Genomic DNA, 11632 nt, shown 5'->3' with positions numbered 1-11632 from the left:
TCACATTACACCTATAGTGACCTCCTTCAAGACCATTTGAGGATCCAGTTTAAAATTTAATTGATGTTTTTAAGTGCCTCAATGGTTTGAGTCTCCGTCCTACCAGAGCACTGAGGTCTACGAATCAGGTGTTTTGGGACATTCCTAGATCCAGGATTAAAAGCAGAGCTGGTAAAGTCTTTTCAGTGGTGGCTCCTAATCTTTGGAACAACTTACCTTTTCACATAAGAGCTGCATAGTCTCTTAATCATTTTAAAACACTGTAAAAAACTTACTAGTTCTTGCTTGCTCTCAGGTCTAATTGAGCAGAGTGTCCTGGCTTTTATTATGCAGTCTAACTTGTGTTGTTGTGTTTGATTTTTAGTATTTAGTGACTGTTACATATAATGTGTATTTTGTATAGCTCATGCAGGACTTTGGTTAGCTGGGGTTGTTTAAAGTGTGCTATAGAAATAAACTTTGATTTGACTTGCATGCAGACCAGGCAGGCTTTGTTTCGAACTGGCTGAATGACAACCTGCGCTACCTCCTAAACCACACCTGCTACACAGAACACAGACTGCTTGACAGGACTGTCTATTTACTGTTTCATAATGAAAAAAAGTGTATCCATCATTCAGCCTCCTGAAAATGATGTGTGTAATGAATAAAGGGACATCTAAACAACTTTTATAGCTTATACGTGGAAAAAATCCCAGTTATGAAATTTCAGTGGCTGGATGTAATGACGCAAATGACTCTTTCAGTTCAGCTGGCTTTAATGAAAAAGGAAGCAAGTGGTTTTTGAGATGCTTCATGTTTCCTGTTATTTTTATATTCAAACGGATATACGCATAAGCTAAACTGTAATCTGTGCTGTAATGCAATGGTTTTACGTTATTCTACTTTCTTGGAAGACTCTGTTTCCTGCGTGCATGCTCTCTGTCATGTAATAACCTGGTGGTGTTTTTCTTTTGGGGGTGCAGCACATTACAGGGAGTGCAGAATTATTAGGCAAATGAGTATTTTGTCAACATCATCCTCTTCATGCATGTTGTCTTACTCCAAGCTGTATAGGCTCGAAAGCCTACTACCAATGAAGCATATTACGTGATGTGCATCTCTGTAATGAGAAGGGGTGTGGTCTAATGACATCAACACCCTATATCAGGTGTGCATAATTATTAGGCAGCGTCCTTTCCTTTGGCAAAATGGGTCAAAAGAAGGACTTGACAGGCTCAGAAAAGTCAAAAATAGTGAGATATCTTGCAGAGGGATGCAGCAGTCTCAAAATTGCAAAGCTTCTGAAGCGTGATCATCGAACAATCAAGCGTTTCATTCAAAATAGTCAACAGGGTCGCAAGAAGCGTGTGGAAAAACCAAGGCGCAAAATAACTGCCCATGAACTGAGAAAAGTCAAGCGTGCAGCTGCCAAGATGCCACTTGCCACCAGTTTGGCCATATTTCAGAGCTGCAACATCACTGGAGTGCCCAAAAGCACAAGGTGTGCAATACTCAGAGACATGGCCAAGGTAAGAAAGGCTGAAAGACGACCACCACTGAACAAGACACACAAGCTGAAACGTCAAGACTGGGCCAAGAAATATCTCAAGACTGGTTTTTCTAAGGTTTTATGGACTGATGAAATGAGAGTGAGTCTTGATGGGCCAGATGGATGGGCCCGTGGCTGGATTGGTAAAGGGCAGAGAGCTCCAGTCCGACTCAGACGCCAGCAAGGTGGAGGTGGAGTACTGGTTTGGGCTGGTATGATGAGCTTGTGGGGCCTTTTCGGGTTGAGGATGGAGTCAAGCTCAACTCCCAGTCCTACTGCCAGTTTCTGGAAGACACCTTCTTCAAGCAGTGGTACAGGAAGAAGTCTGCATCCTTCAAGAAAAACATGATTTTCATGCAGGACAATGCTCCATCACACGCGTCCAAGTACTCCACAGCGTGGCTGGCAAGAAAGGGTATAAAAGAAGAAAAACTAATGACATGGCCACCTTGTTCACCTGATCTGGACCCCATTGAGAACCTGTGGTCCATCATCAAATGTGAGATTTACAAGGAGGGAAAACAGTACACCTCTCTGAACAGTGTCTGGGAGGCTGTGGTTGCTGCTGCACGCAATGTTGATGGTGAACAGATCAAAACACTGACAGAATCCATGGATGGCAGGCTTTTGAGTGTCCTTGCAAAGAAAGGTGGCTATATTGGTCGCTGATTTGTTTTTGTTTTGTTTTTGAATGTCAGAAATGTATATTTGTGAATGTGGAGATGTTATATTGGTTTCACTGGTAAAAATAAATAATTGAAATGGGTATATATTTGTTTTTTGTTAAGTTGCCTAATAATTATGCACAGTAATAGTCACCTGCACACACAGATATCCCCCTAAAATAGCTAAAACTAAAAACTACTTCCAAAAACATTCAGCTTTGATATTAATGATTAATGATTAATTTTTTGGGTTCATTGAGAACATGGTTGTTGTTCAATAATAACATTATTCCTCAAAAATACAACTTGCCTAATAATTCTGCACTCCCTGTATTCTGTGATGAAGCAGAGGACCTTCTGAGGCTGAAGTAATCTTAAAAACCTAGCACAATGTTGAGTGATTGGATGATAGATTTCTTGGACAGAATTGTTAGTTGCTATCAATCCACGTATGCGAAAATCCTCAAATATGGCACAGTAAGCAGATTATACCTAATCCACTTAGGGTGTTAGATTATTTTATATGCTATACACTCTGTGATCACAACGTGAGACATAATGCGACAAGATTGCACACTATATGAGCTAAATATAAGACATGGGATTTGCTTGTGAACATCACACTTGTAATGGGTGTGAAGTATTAGCTGTGGTGTGACACATAGGCTTTAGAATACTGTGTAACGAGTCACACTAAAATAGAGAACTGCATCAGCTGTTACAATGTTAATGATAATGCCATCATTCCTTTTTTAGAGTGCAACCAGTTCTGGTTAAATGCCCCCACCGACCCACCCATTTACTTGCGGTTTGATTGGCAAGCCTAAGTAAAACGAAAGTAATCACATGTTAATGATTTAAGTGGTCAGAAATAGGCCGATTTCACAGAGAACACGCTGGGAATGTCTAAATCTCACCTTACACAGGCCCCTCTAAATGCTAATCTCTCTGAAATATCTGCTGCTCCAGGACACTGTGTTTCTGGGCGACGTGTTACCTACAATTAGCCACGGCTAATTAACGGCACCACCAGCCAGCGTGTACAATAAAGCAATGAGGCATGGCTCAGTAGCTTGGCTACTAGCTGTTAAACACAGCCAGGTGTCTCATATTTTTAAAAAGCCGTCGTTAATCAAGCTTAATTATTGTACCTGCGGATCATGTGTCTGAAAATGGAAAATTACTGTATTTGTCATCACCAGGTTGCAAATGCCTTTAAGGGTGTGTAGGTGTTTTACACCACATCACGGCACATAACTGGATATCCTCTTAGCTCCCATCCTTTTATATCTGACACAGCAACAACTCTGTGAGATGATCTGATCTTGTGTTTAGTGTTTAAAGTGAATGTTATTTAACTCTGTAAGTCAAAGTGGATATTTTCTCCATCCATATTTCATCCATTCATCTCCAACTGGCTGCTGGATACTTGGTTTTAAACCACTGTTGCCCAGTGAGAGTAGAACGAGGGACAGGAGTTTGGTTCAGTGTGGGAAAAGTCAGGGAGACACTACACAGCATGTTTATTGTCTTGGGCAGCTGATACCAGCAAAATGTTCTGGTCAAAGTTTGTTGTGGTCATCCAGAGGACGAAAATGGTCCAGTGTCTGCCCCGAGGGAGGAAGATGAGAAGTGAGTCATAGAGAAGAAAGAAGGAGGCTAAACAACTATAAAAGGAGGGTAAGGTTGACAGAAATGAGCAAATAACTTCCACTGAGTGACTGGTGCTCAGCTATGACAGTCTCTCAACCAGGTTTTCAAACATAAAACCAGCAAATACCTGCAGAATGACAGAACTTTTAATCTAGGTGGTCGGAGATGGAAGATGTGAAGGTCATGGTGACATGGGGGACCAGGTGAATAAGGCCATAGACCCTCGTTACACATTTTCAAGCTGGCAACTGTTTGTAGGCATCTTTGGCTAGCAACCAAATCACTAGGAGGTTTGTGGTGCAGCAGTTTTTTGTTTTTTTGCTGTTGATTTCACCTAACAAGAGCCAGCAACGTCCAGTTACCACTGACAACCAGGCAGGGAATGCACATTTTTCCATAGCATGTCCAATTTGGTGGATAACTCTCGAGGAGTGTGTACATGAAAAATGTGCAAAAACGGCACTTGTTTGTGAATTGTTGTTGCCACATGGCCCACATCAAATATTAACAGTACGTTGCTGTCTTTTTTCAGTATAATATTTAATTTTTTTTTTCAAATGCAGCATTTTATTGGAATGTAAAGTTCAAATCATGATTTAAATGTCTTGTGGTTATTAGTACATTTACACTGTGTTCAGACTTGGATTGTTGTGAATGTGTGATGTGGTTTCTAGTGTCAGTTTGGCTGAGAACAGCGTTAAAGTTTAGCTAGCAAGGTGACAGAGAGTTCTGTAGTGATTAATAAGATCTAGCCAATGTTCATCTGCAGTAAAGTTGCTGATGGTATTGAAAACAGACAAAGCTGATATCTTGTAACAGTTCAAGGAAGAAGAAACATGCATTCAGGGTAGTCGTGCGGGGGCATATTTTACAGTTACAAATTGTTATGGAAATTGCACTGCTTTTGCCCACTTTATTATGTACACTTTGCTAGTACCAGGCTGGACCCTGTTTTGCTTTCAGAAGTGATTCAGGTGCTGGAAACAGTTCTCAGACATTGTGGTCCATATTGACATGATACCATCACACAGTTGCTGCAGATTTGTTGACTTCACAGCCATAATGTGAACGCATGTTCCCCAAGGTGCATTTGAGAAATCTGAGTGCAGTGAATTCATTGTCATCTAAGGAGCTTGGAAAGAAAAGCGCCTGGACTTTTTTAAGTTGCTTGAAGATGTTTCACCAACAACAAGGCACCAACTGTCTGCCATTTATAATCCAGTTTTGAGATCCCTTCCCAGATGCCTTAACGCCCACTCACATCCTGGGCCATTTGACCTCAGGAAATCACATGATAGGGTGGGGATAGGTTTCACAATGAGCTCACCTGAAACCTTGGCTGATTGTGACCTACACCCGTTTTCACATCTGGGCTCGTGTGATAAGGTAGAGGATCATTAGGGTGTCCATTGTCCCTCTTGGGGGGACACTCCCACAGGGCTTAAATCTGGGACTCTCCACCATTTGACCCCAGACCTGAAGAAGCTTCTCGGATGAGAGGTGAAACATCTTCAAGCAACTTAAAGAAGTCCAGACGCTTTTCTTTCCAAGCTCCTTAGACTGTGATGACCTGAATGAACCTTCACAGACAAATCATTGTCATGTTCAAGAAACCAGTTTTAGATGACTTGAACTTTGTGAGAAAACAAATCCATTACACCACCAGCACCCTGGACCACTGATATAAAGGAGGATGGATCCATGCTGTCACATTGTGTCTGGCAAATTCTGATCATATCATCTGAATGAAGCAGCAGAAAGTGAGACTCAACAGGCTAGGCAACATTTTCCAATCATCTGTTGTCCAGTTTTGGTGAGCCCATGTGAACTGTAACCTCGGTTTCCTATTTCACGCTGTCAGGAGTGCCACTCCAATTTGGTTTTCTGCTGTTGTAGCGCATCTTCCTCAAGATTTAAAGTACTGTGAATTCAAAGATGTTCTTCTGCATACTTTGGGTGTAAAAACTGTTTATTTGAGTTACTGTTGCCTTTCTATCAGGTCAAAGCAGGCTTGCCTAGTTCTCCTCTGATCTCTGGCATCAACGAGGCATTTCCTCCCACAGAACTGCCGCTCACTGGATATTTTCTCTTTTTCGGATCATTCTCTGTAAACCCTAGAAACTGGGAAAATCCCAGGAGATCAACAGTTTCTGAAATACTCCGATTAGTCTTTTGACACCAACAACCATGCCATGTTCAAAGTAACTGGCATGGTCCCCATTCTGATGCTCAGTTTGAACATCAAGAAGTCATCTAGACCAAGTCTAGATGACTAAATGTGTTTACTTAGGGTGGCTGATTCAATATTTGTGGTAAGCAATTGATTAGGTGTAACTAATAAATAACTAATAAAGTGTGTAACTAATAAAATGTGGGATCCCACATTTTGTTGTAGGCATAAAAATTGATGTTAATTCAGCTACAGACACACAAGCAGATGATAGATGTTACCTTTCATAAAGTTTTGAAAGGCCTTTTATATAACAATATAACAAAAACAAAAAACTGTTAGATAAGAAGTCAGACAGCATACATGCACACACTTGCACAGAAATGAAGCCAAAACTACTTTTTGGACTTTGGGATTACAAGAGTCAAGTTTCACTAGAGAGCCTCCTTATATCCATGTTCACCATAATCTTGCAGGTGTCACTGACGATTTAATCACTGATTTTCTTTTGGAGGAATGAGGGAGTAAATTAGTGTTGTTCTCTGCTGTAATCCTAAAATTTCATCCCTTCTAAAGTCGGCTTCCTCTACTGTTTTCTGAGTGATTTGCAGTTGATCGGGAGATGAATGGTTTGCCAAGTTTTAACACTGAGCCCTTGTGGATTCTCTAACAAGGCCAGGCCTGTCTAATACAAAACACTACACAAATCGAGCTCCTTTCTGCCTGATCTGCAGTAATTCCCCCAGCTCACATCACTTCCTCACTTGCAGATCTCGCAGTTATACAGCACACACTGTAATGCCAGCAAATTACTTTTCAAAACTGCTCAACTGCTAATTAGATAGCTTTGGTGCAGACGTGCTGGGTCAGTGACCCTCTGCCCTACAGAAGTGCTCTTAAGCAAGACAGAATCCCTCATTGTTCCTGAACTCGATTCTCCCTGAGCAGGGGCAAAGTTAAAAGAATGTTTCGATAAGAAGATTGATATAATAGTTTGAGACTGCTCTGGTATTGACTTAAGTGTTTCACAACAAAAATAAATAAATCTTGAAGCACCTAAGTTAAAGAGTTGTCCCAAAAATATCACATTTGATTTGATTAAAAACAGGCAGGAAGCACGGTTGCAGCACAGTCACGCACGATTTCATTTCGTGCAATTCAAAGTAGATCTGAATGTAGGGCACGGAAAAAGAGACAGAGAGAGAGAGAGAGCGGTGAGAGGAAGTAATCACTAAAGTGAATTGATCAATCGATGCATTTATTTTCTTGTACATGAAAACAAATACACGCACGCAGCACACACACGGGTATTTCTGGTGAATGGTAATGCTGTCATAATGAGGGTAAGCTGGACTACACCCATGTGAGAGATGAGTGGGTGCTCTGGAGCCAGGCTGGCAAAACCACAATTGACCAGTCTGCCCAGTCGAGTATACACTTCATAAATGTAACGCCATGATGTCAGTTTAAAACTCACAACCTTTGCCCAGTTCAGCCCAGTCCTCGTTTCTGTCAGTGAGCATATTACATTTGCTGAGTTCCCTCAGTTTCTCTTGTTCTTCTACATTCAAACACACCTACAGATGAATGAGGACACGGTGTGCTCCCCCCTCTGCACCACTCTCCCTTCCTTCACCTTATCCCTTCTCACACCTGCTCGCCTCCATTCCAACCTTATCCTCTTTTCTCACCCCTGCACCTCACCAACACTTCAGCTCAATTAGTCTCTTTTCCACTGCTCCTCTAGTCATCCTTAAACAGATTTAAGTCTTACTCTCATTCACTCCCTCCTTCCCTCTCCGGTTTCTGGCCTCATGCATCATGAAGGATATTTTCCAGTGTGACAGTCAGTTAGAAATGTGAATAAATATAGATCAGAAGCCTTAAAGACAACGTACGTGTAAGTGAGCACATATCAGGCCTAAACGCTGCAGACACGCCTCAGGGAGGGGTTTTGCCGAGTCATGATTTCTCTCGGTTTAAATCAGCAGCGTGGTGTGATTTACCTGCTTGCGAGCACGTCTCTTGTTTCAGGTCTTAAGGTTCGCAGGACTTTAATCTGACTAGCTTTCCTTGTTCTCCATTTTCGCTCTGTGGAAACCTGATCTCAACCTGAGTCATTTTCATATTCATCAATCTGTCATTATATATTTCAGGTAAAGAGGCAATGCTATCATTTGTTGTATGCCTGGATTTGAAAATTGCACAAGAAATATAGCTTTCAATTGTGCATTGTTACTTCCCTCCCTTGGTCACACCACATAAGGGGGCAGGGATAGCTCAGTAGGTAAAGTGGTCGCCCCATGATCGGAAGGTCGGCGGTTCGAATCCACTTAACGGCTACCCTGAGGTACCCCTGAGCAAGGTACCGTCCCTACACACTGCTCCCCGGGCGCCTGCTTAGTGGGCTGCCCACTGCTTCACTGAGTGAATGGGTCAAATGCAGAGAAAAACAAGTAATTTCCCCATGGGGATCAATAAAGTATCCATTATTATCATTATTATTATTATACTATAATGACTCTCTGGGTGTGGTCAGGGAAATAACAGACTAACTCATATACATAACAGGTAAACTGTCCCATTTAATATTGCCTGCAGTGGAAAAATCCCTCAGTTCCCTTTGTAATTTTTGAAATGTTTACATCTGCTTTAATAAATAGTTAAACAATAACTTGATTGTCAGTATGTAATGAAATATCACCTGCAGTGACCACACCATAAAGATGATCTACCAACAGTTTTTCTTTTGACTTTATGGAAAACAGGTTTGCTGTTTTAGTCACATTTAGCTGTCTTCGACATAAAGCCACAAGAGGAAGATATTTTCGGGTAAAAGGTAAGGCGAACGCCTTACTATATGCTTTTCACACCTAACAAGGGAACCTAGTGGAATATTTAACTGTTAGATATTTCATGCTATTTTATGCCAAATATTCAAAATTTCTAAAGCTTCAAACCACCTAATTTTATTTTGCCTTTCTTGACAACCAGAAATCCACCTAACAGACACAGAAGAACTGTTGGATAAAGCTATTTATCGAGGACTAACTACCCCCGAAAATTCAGCATAAGAATTTGTTCGCTCCAAAGTAGTGCATGTGTCTAGAATCAGAAAGAGACTGCACAAATCTGATTTGCAAGGTGGTCCAGTGATTAACACTTTTGCCTCACACCAAGAAAGGTCTAAGTTCAAACCTATAGTGGGTTAACCCTAACCCCTAATGTCCAAATATCCCCCCAAAAGGCCATGGGATGGCAAGGTCCCAAGTTGATCTGATAATCTTTTGCATTCTTCTGTGTCTTTGACTCGGATATTAATCGCAATGCTCAAAATCCAGCAAAGCACAAAGACCAGTCATGCTGATCATGACATGTTGCACCAGTTAAAAGTAAATAAAAGGAGCACCAGAGCAGTCTTCCGTTGAGTGTGATATTTTTCTTTCATTCTGCAATGGTGTGATTCGATTGCATCATCAGTATATGATGTGATATCGATAGATTTCACTGTTTTCACAAACACTCCTTACAGATAAAGTTCCCCATTCAGATTTACTTATCTTCCTTTTTGGGGAAACGTGAAAAGAAAGTTTGATTTGCCTGTTTTCCAACCACACACATGTACACACATGTCAGCTGCTTTTACACACCTTTTTTTTTTTGCTTTCAGTTTACCTGACTGTTGTTTTTTGGTGTGGTTAGAGTAATCAGGACCAATAATTTTATTGAATTCTGTCCATACTGTATAGGAATGTTTCTTGTTTGTTAAGCTACTTTAAGACTGACCTGTGAATCATTCAATAAGAAAAAGAAAATGAAAATGTGTTGCGTTTACCCACCACAGACCAATTTTAAATAGTTTTTTATGCACTTTGTTACCAGCAGCCTGTTGTAAAACCTGAATGTAGGAAAAATGCTAAATATAACAGCTTGGCAGGCATAAATGGTACCTTTGTTCCAACAAGTTGATTCTTAAACAGCAGAAATAGAAAAAAAAATCTAGCAAAGACCTGACACTGGACCTGAGAGATGCATCTGGCCCTTCAATCGATCCATCTGCTGTTCACTGAAGCCTCATCAGAAATCGCATCAGCGGAAGGGTGGCTGTCAAGAAGCCATTCCTAAGGGAAACAGGGAGAAAAGGATGAGATATACCAAACTACACAAGAACTGGAAAGAGAATAAGTGGCAACATCATTTGTCATCAATATGCATGGAGCAGATTGGAGGAGAAGTACAACAGTGAGTACAAGGCTTTGTAGTTGTTTGAGGCTGTTTTTCAGTCAATGGTGTTGGAGATCTTGTCAGAACTGATGGAATTATGAATGCAGAAAAGCATCTTCAGATTTTGATCCACCATTGGGAAAACATCTGATTGGCAACGATTCATGATTGCAAATACGCTGCTCATGGAGTAAACACTATTAGTCATGGATTGGCCTCCCCAGAGCCCGGACTTCAACATTATTGAAGCAGCGTGGGATTATCTCAACAGAGAACAGAATGAAAGCAGCCAACATCCAAAGAACAGCTTTAAATGTCGTCCAAGAAGCCTGGAGAATTATTCAATGACTAATGACATTCAAGCTTGTTAGAATTGCACAAACTCTTTTGCCTTGTATACTGTGTTTACATCTTTTCCCCACTTTTCTTGCAAAATATAAAGAAATGAGAGGTGACTTTTTTTGCACAGTACTGTATATTATCCATTTGTTGGTGAGATCATAGTTATAAACAACAAATTCCCCTCTGAGTCTTTTTATGAAACATATAAAAATCTGAAAAAGTTTAAATCATGTTAACATAATTCATCTGGACAATCTGGACAGGCAGCTAACTTGCTTGCTTCTTTCTGGGCTCATGTTAAATCACAGATTAGATGGTTTATGGCATTCTTGTGGGAGTTTTACCCAGTGAAGGGGGGCCCACAATTTACAGGGATTATATGGTGTGCTTTATATCTAGGTATGCACATAAAGAGCATGAGCCAGGGAGAGCAGAGCTTTTGCATGGCTGCATTAGCACCATGCAGGAGCTAATCCAGCAAGCAGCAAGCAATGGGGCTAAGTGGAACAGAGTTTTAAAACAAACACGTCCAAAGAGCCAAAAACTGCCACTTAATCTACATTCATAGGGGTTAGATTTGGTCCTAGAGATCAGCTGCTGCTGAAGGGTCACTGACTAATACATGCTCTTACAGCTAAACCTGCTCATTGTCCCCCCTTTTGGGTAAAAATTGAGACAAAATGGTTATTTGGAGAAGCTGAGCAAAAATAGACAGCCTACTTTTATTTGGAAGCTGCTGATATCAGGTTTGCTGTAAAACACATGCATAAAGTGTCAAAATACAAGCTGCATGTCCAAAAGTTCAAATTAAAAGGCAGAGTGGGGGAAAACAGGGTCTACAGGGGTAAACGGGAACTGTAGACCATGAGCCAAAAAAAAGGAAATCAGTTCCTAGGACTTTATTTCTAGGTAATGTTTTTGAGTTCCTAAAAAGGTCTTTCCAAGAAAAGTTGCTGTGGGGACTGTGGGGCCAATGAAAAGGTAGATCGATGATGCAGGTAAACAAGAATCTTTATTCCGTTCAATTTAACAAGTGGCAGCCAGTGA

This window comes from Diplotaxodon limnothrissa, linkage group LG15 (genome assembly GCF_057381915.1).
Source record: "Diplotaxodon limnothrissa isolate DT_005_m linkage group LG15, D_limnothrissa_male_GT1.1, whole genome shotgun sequence".
NCBI lineage: Eukaryota > Metazoa > Chordata > Actinopteri > Cichliformes > Cichlidae > Diplotaxodon > Diplotaxodon limnothrissa.
This window is presented reverse-complemented; position numbering follows the sequence as displayed.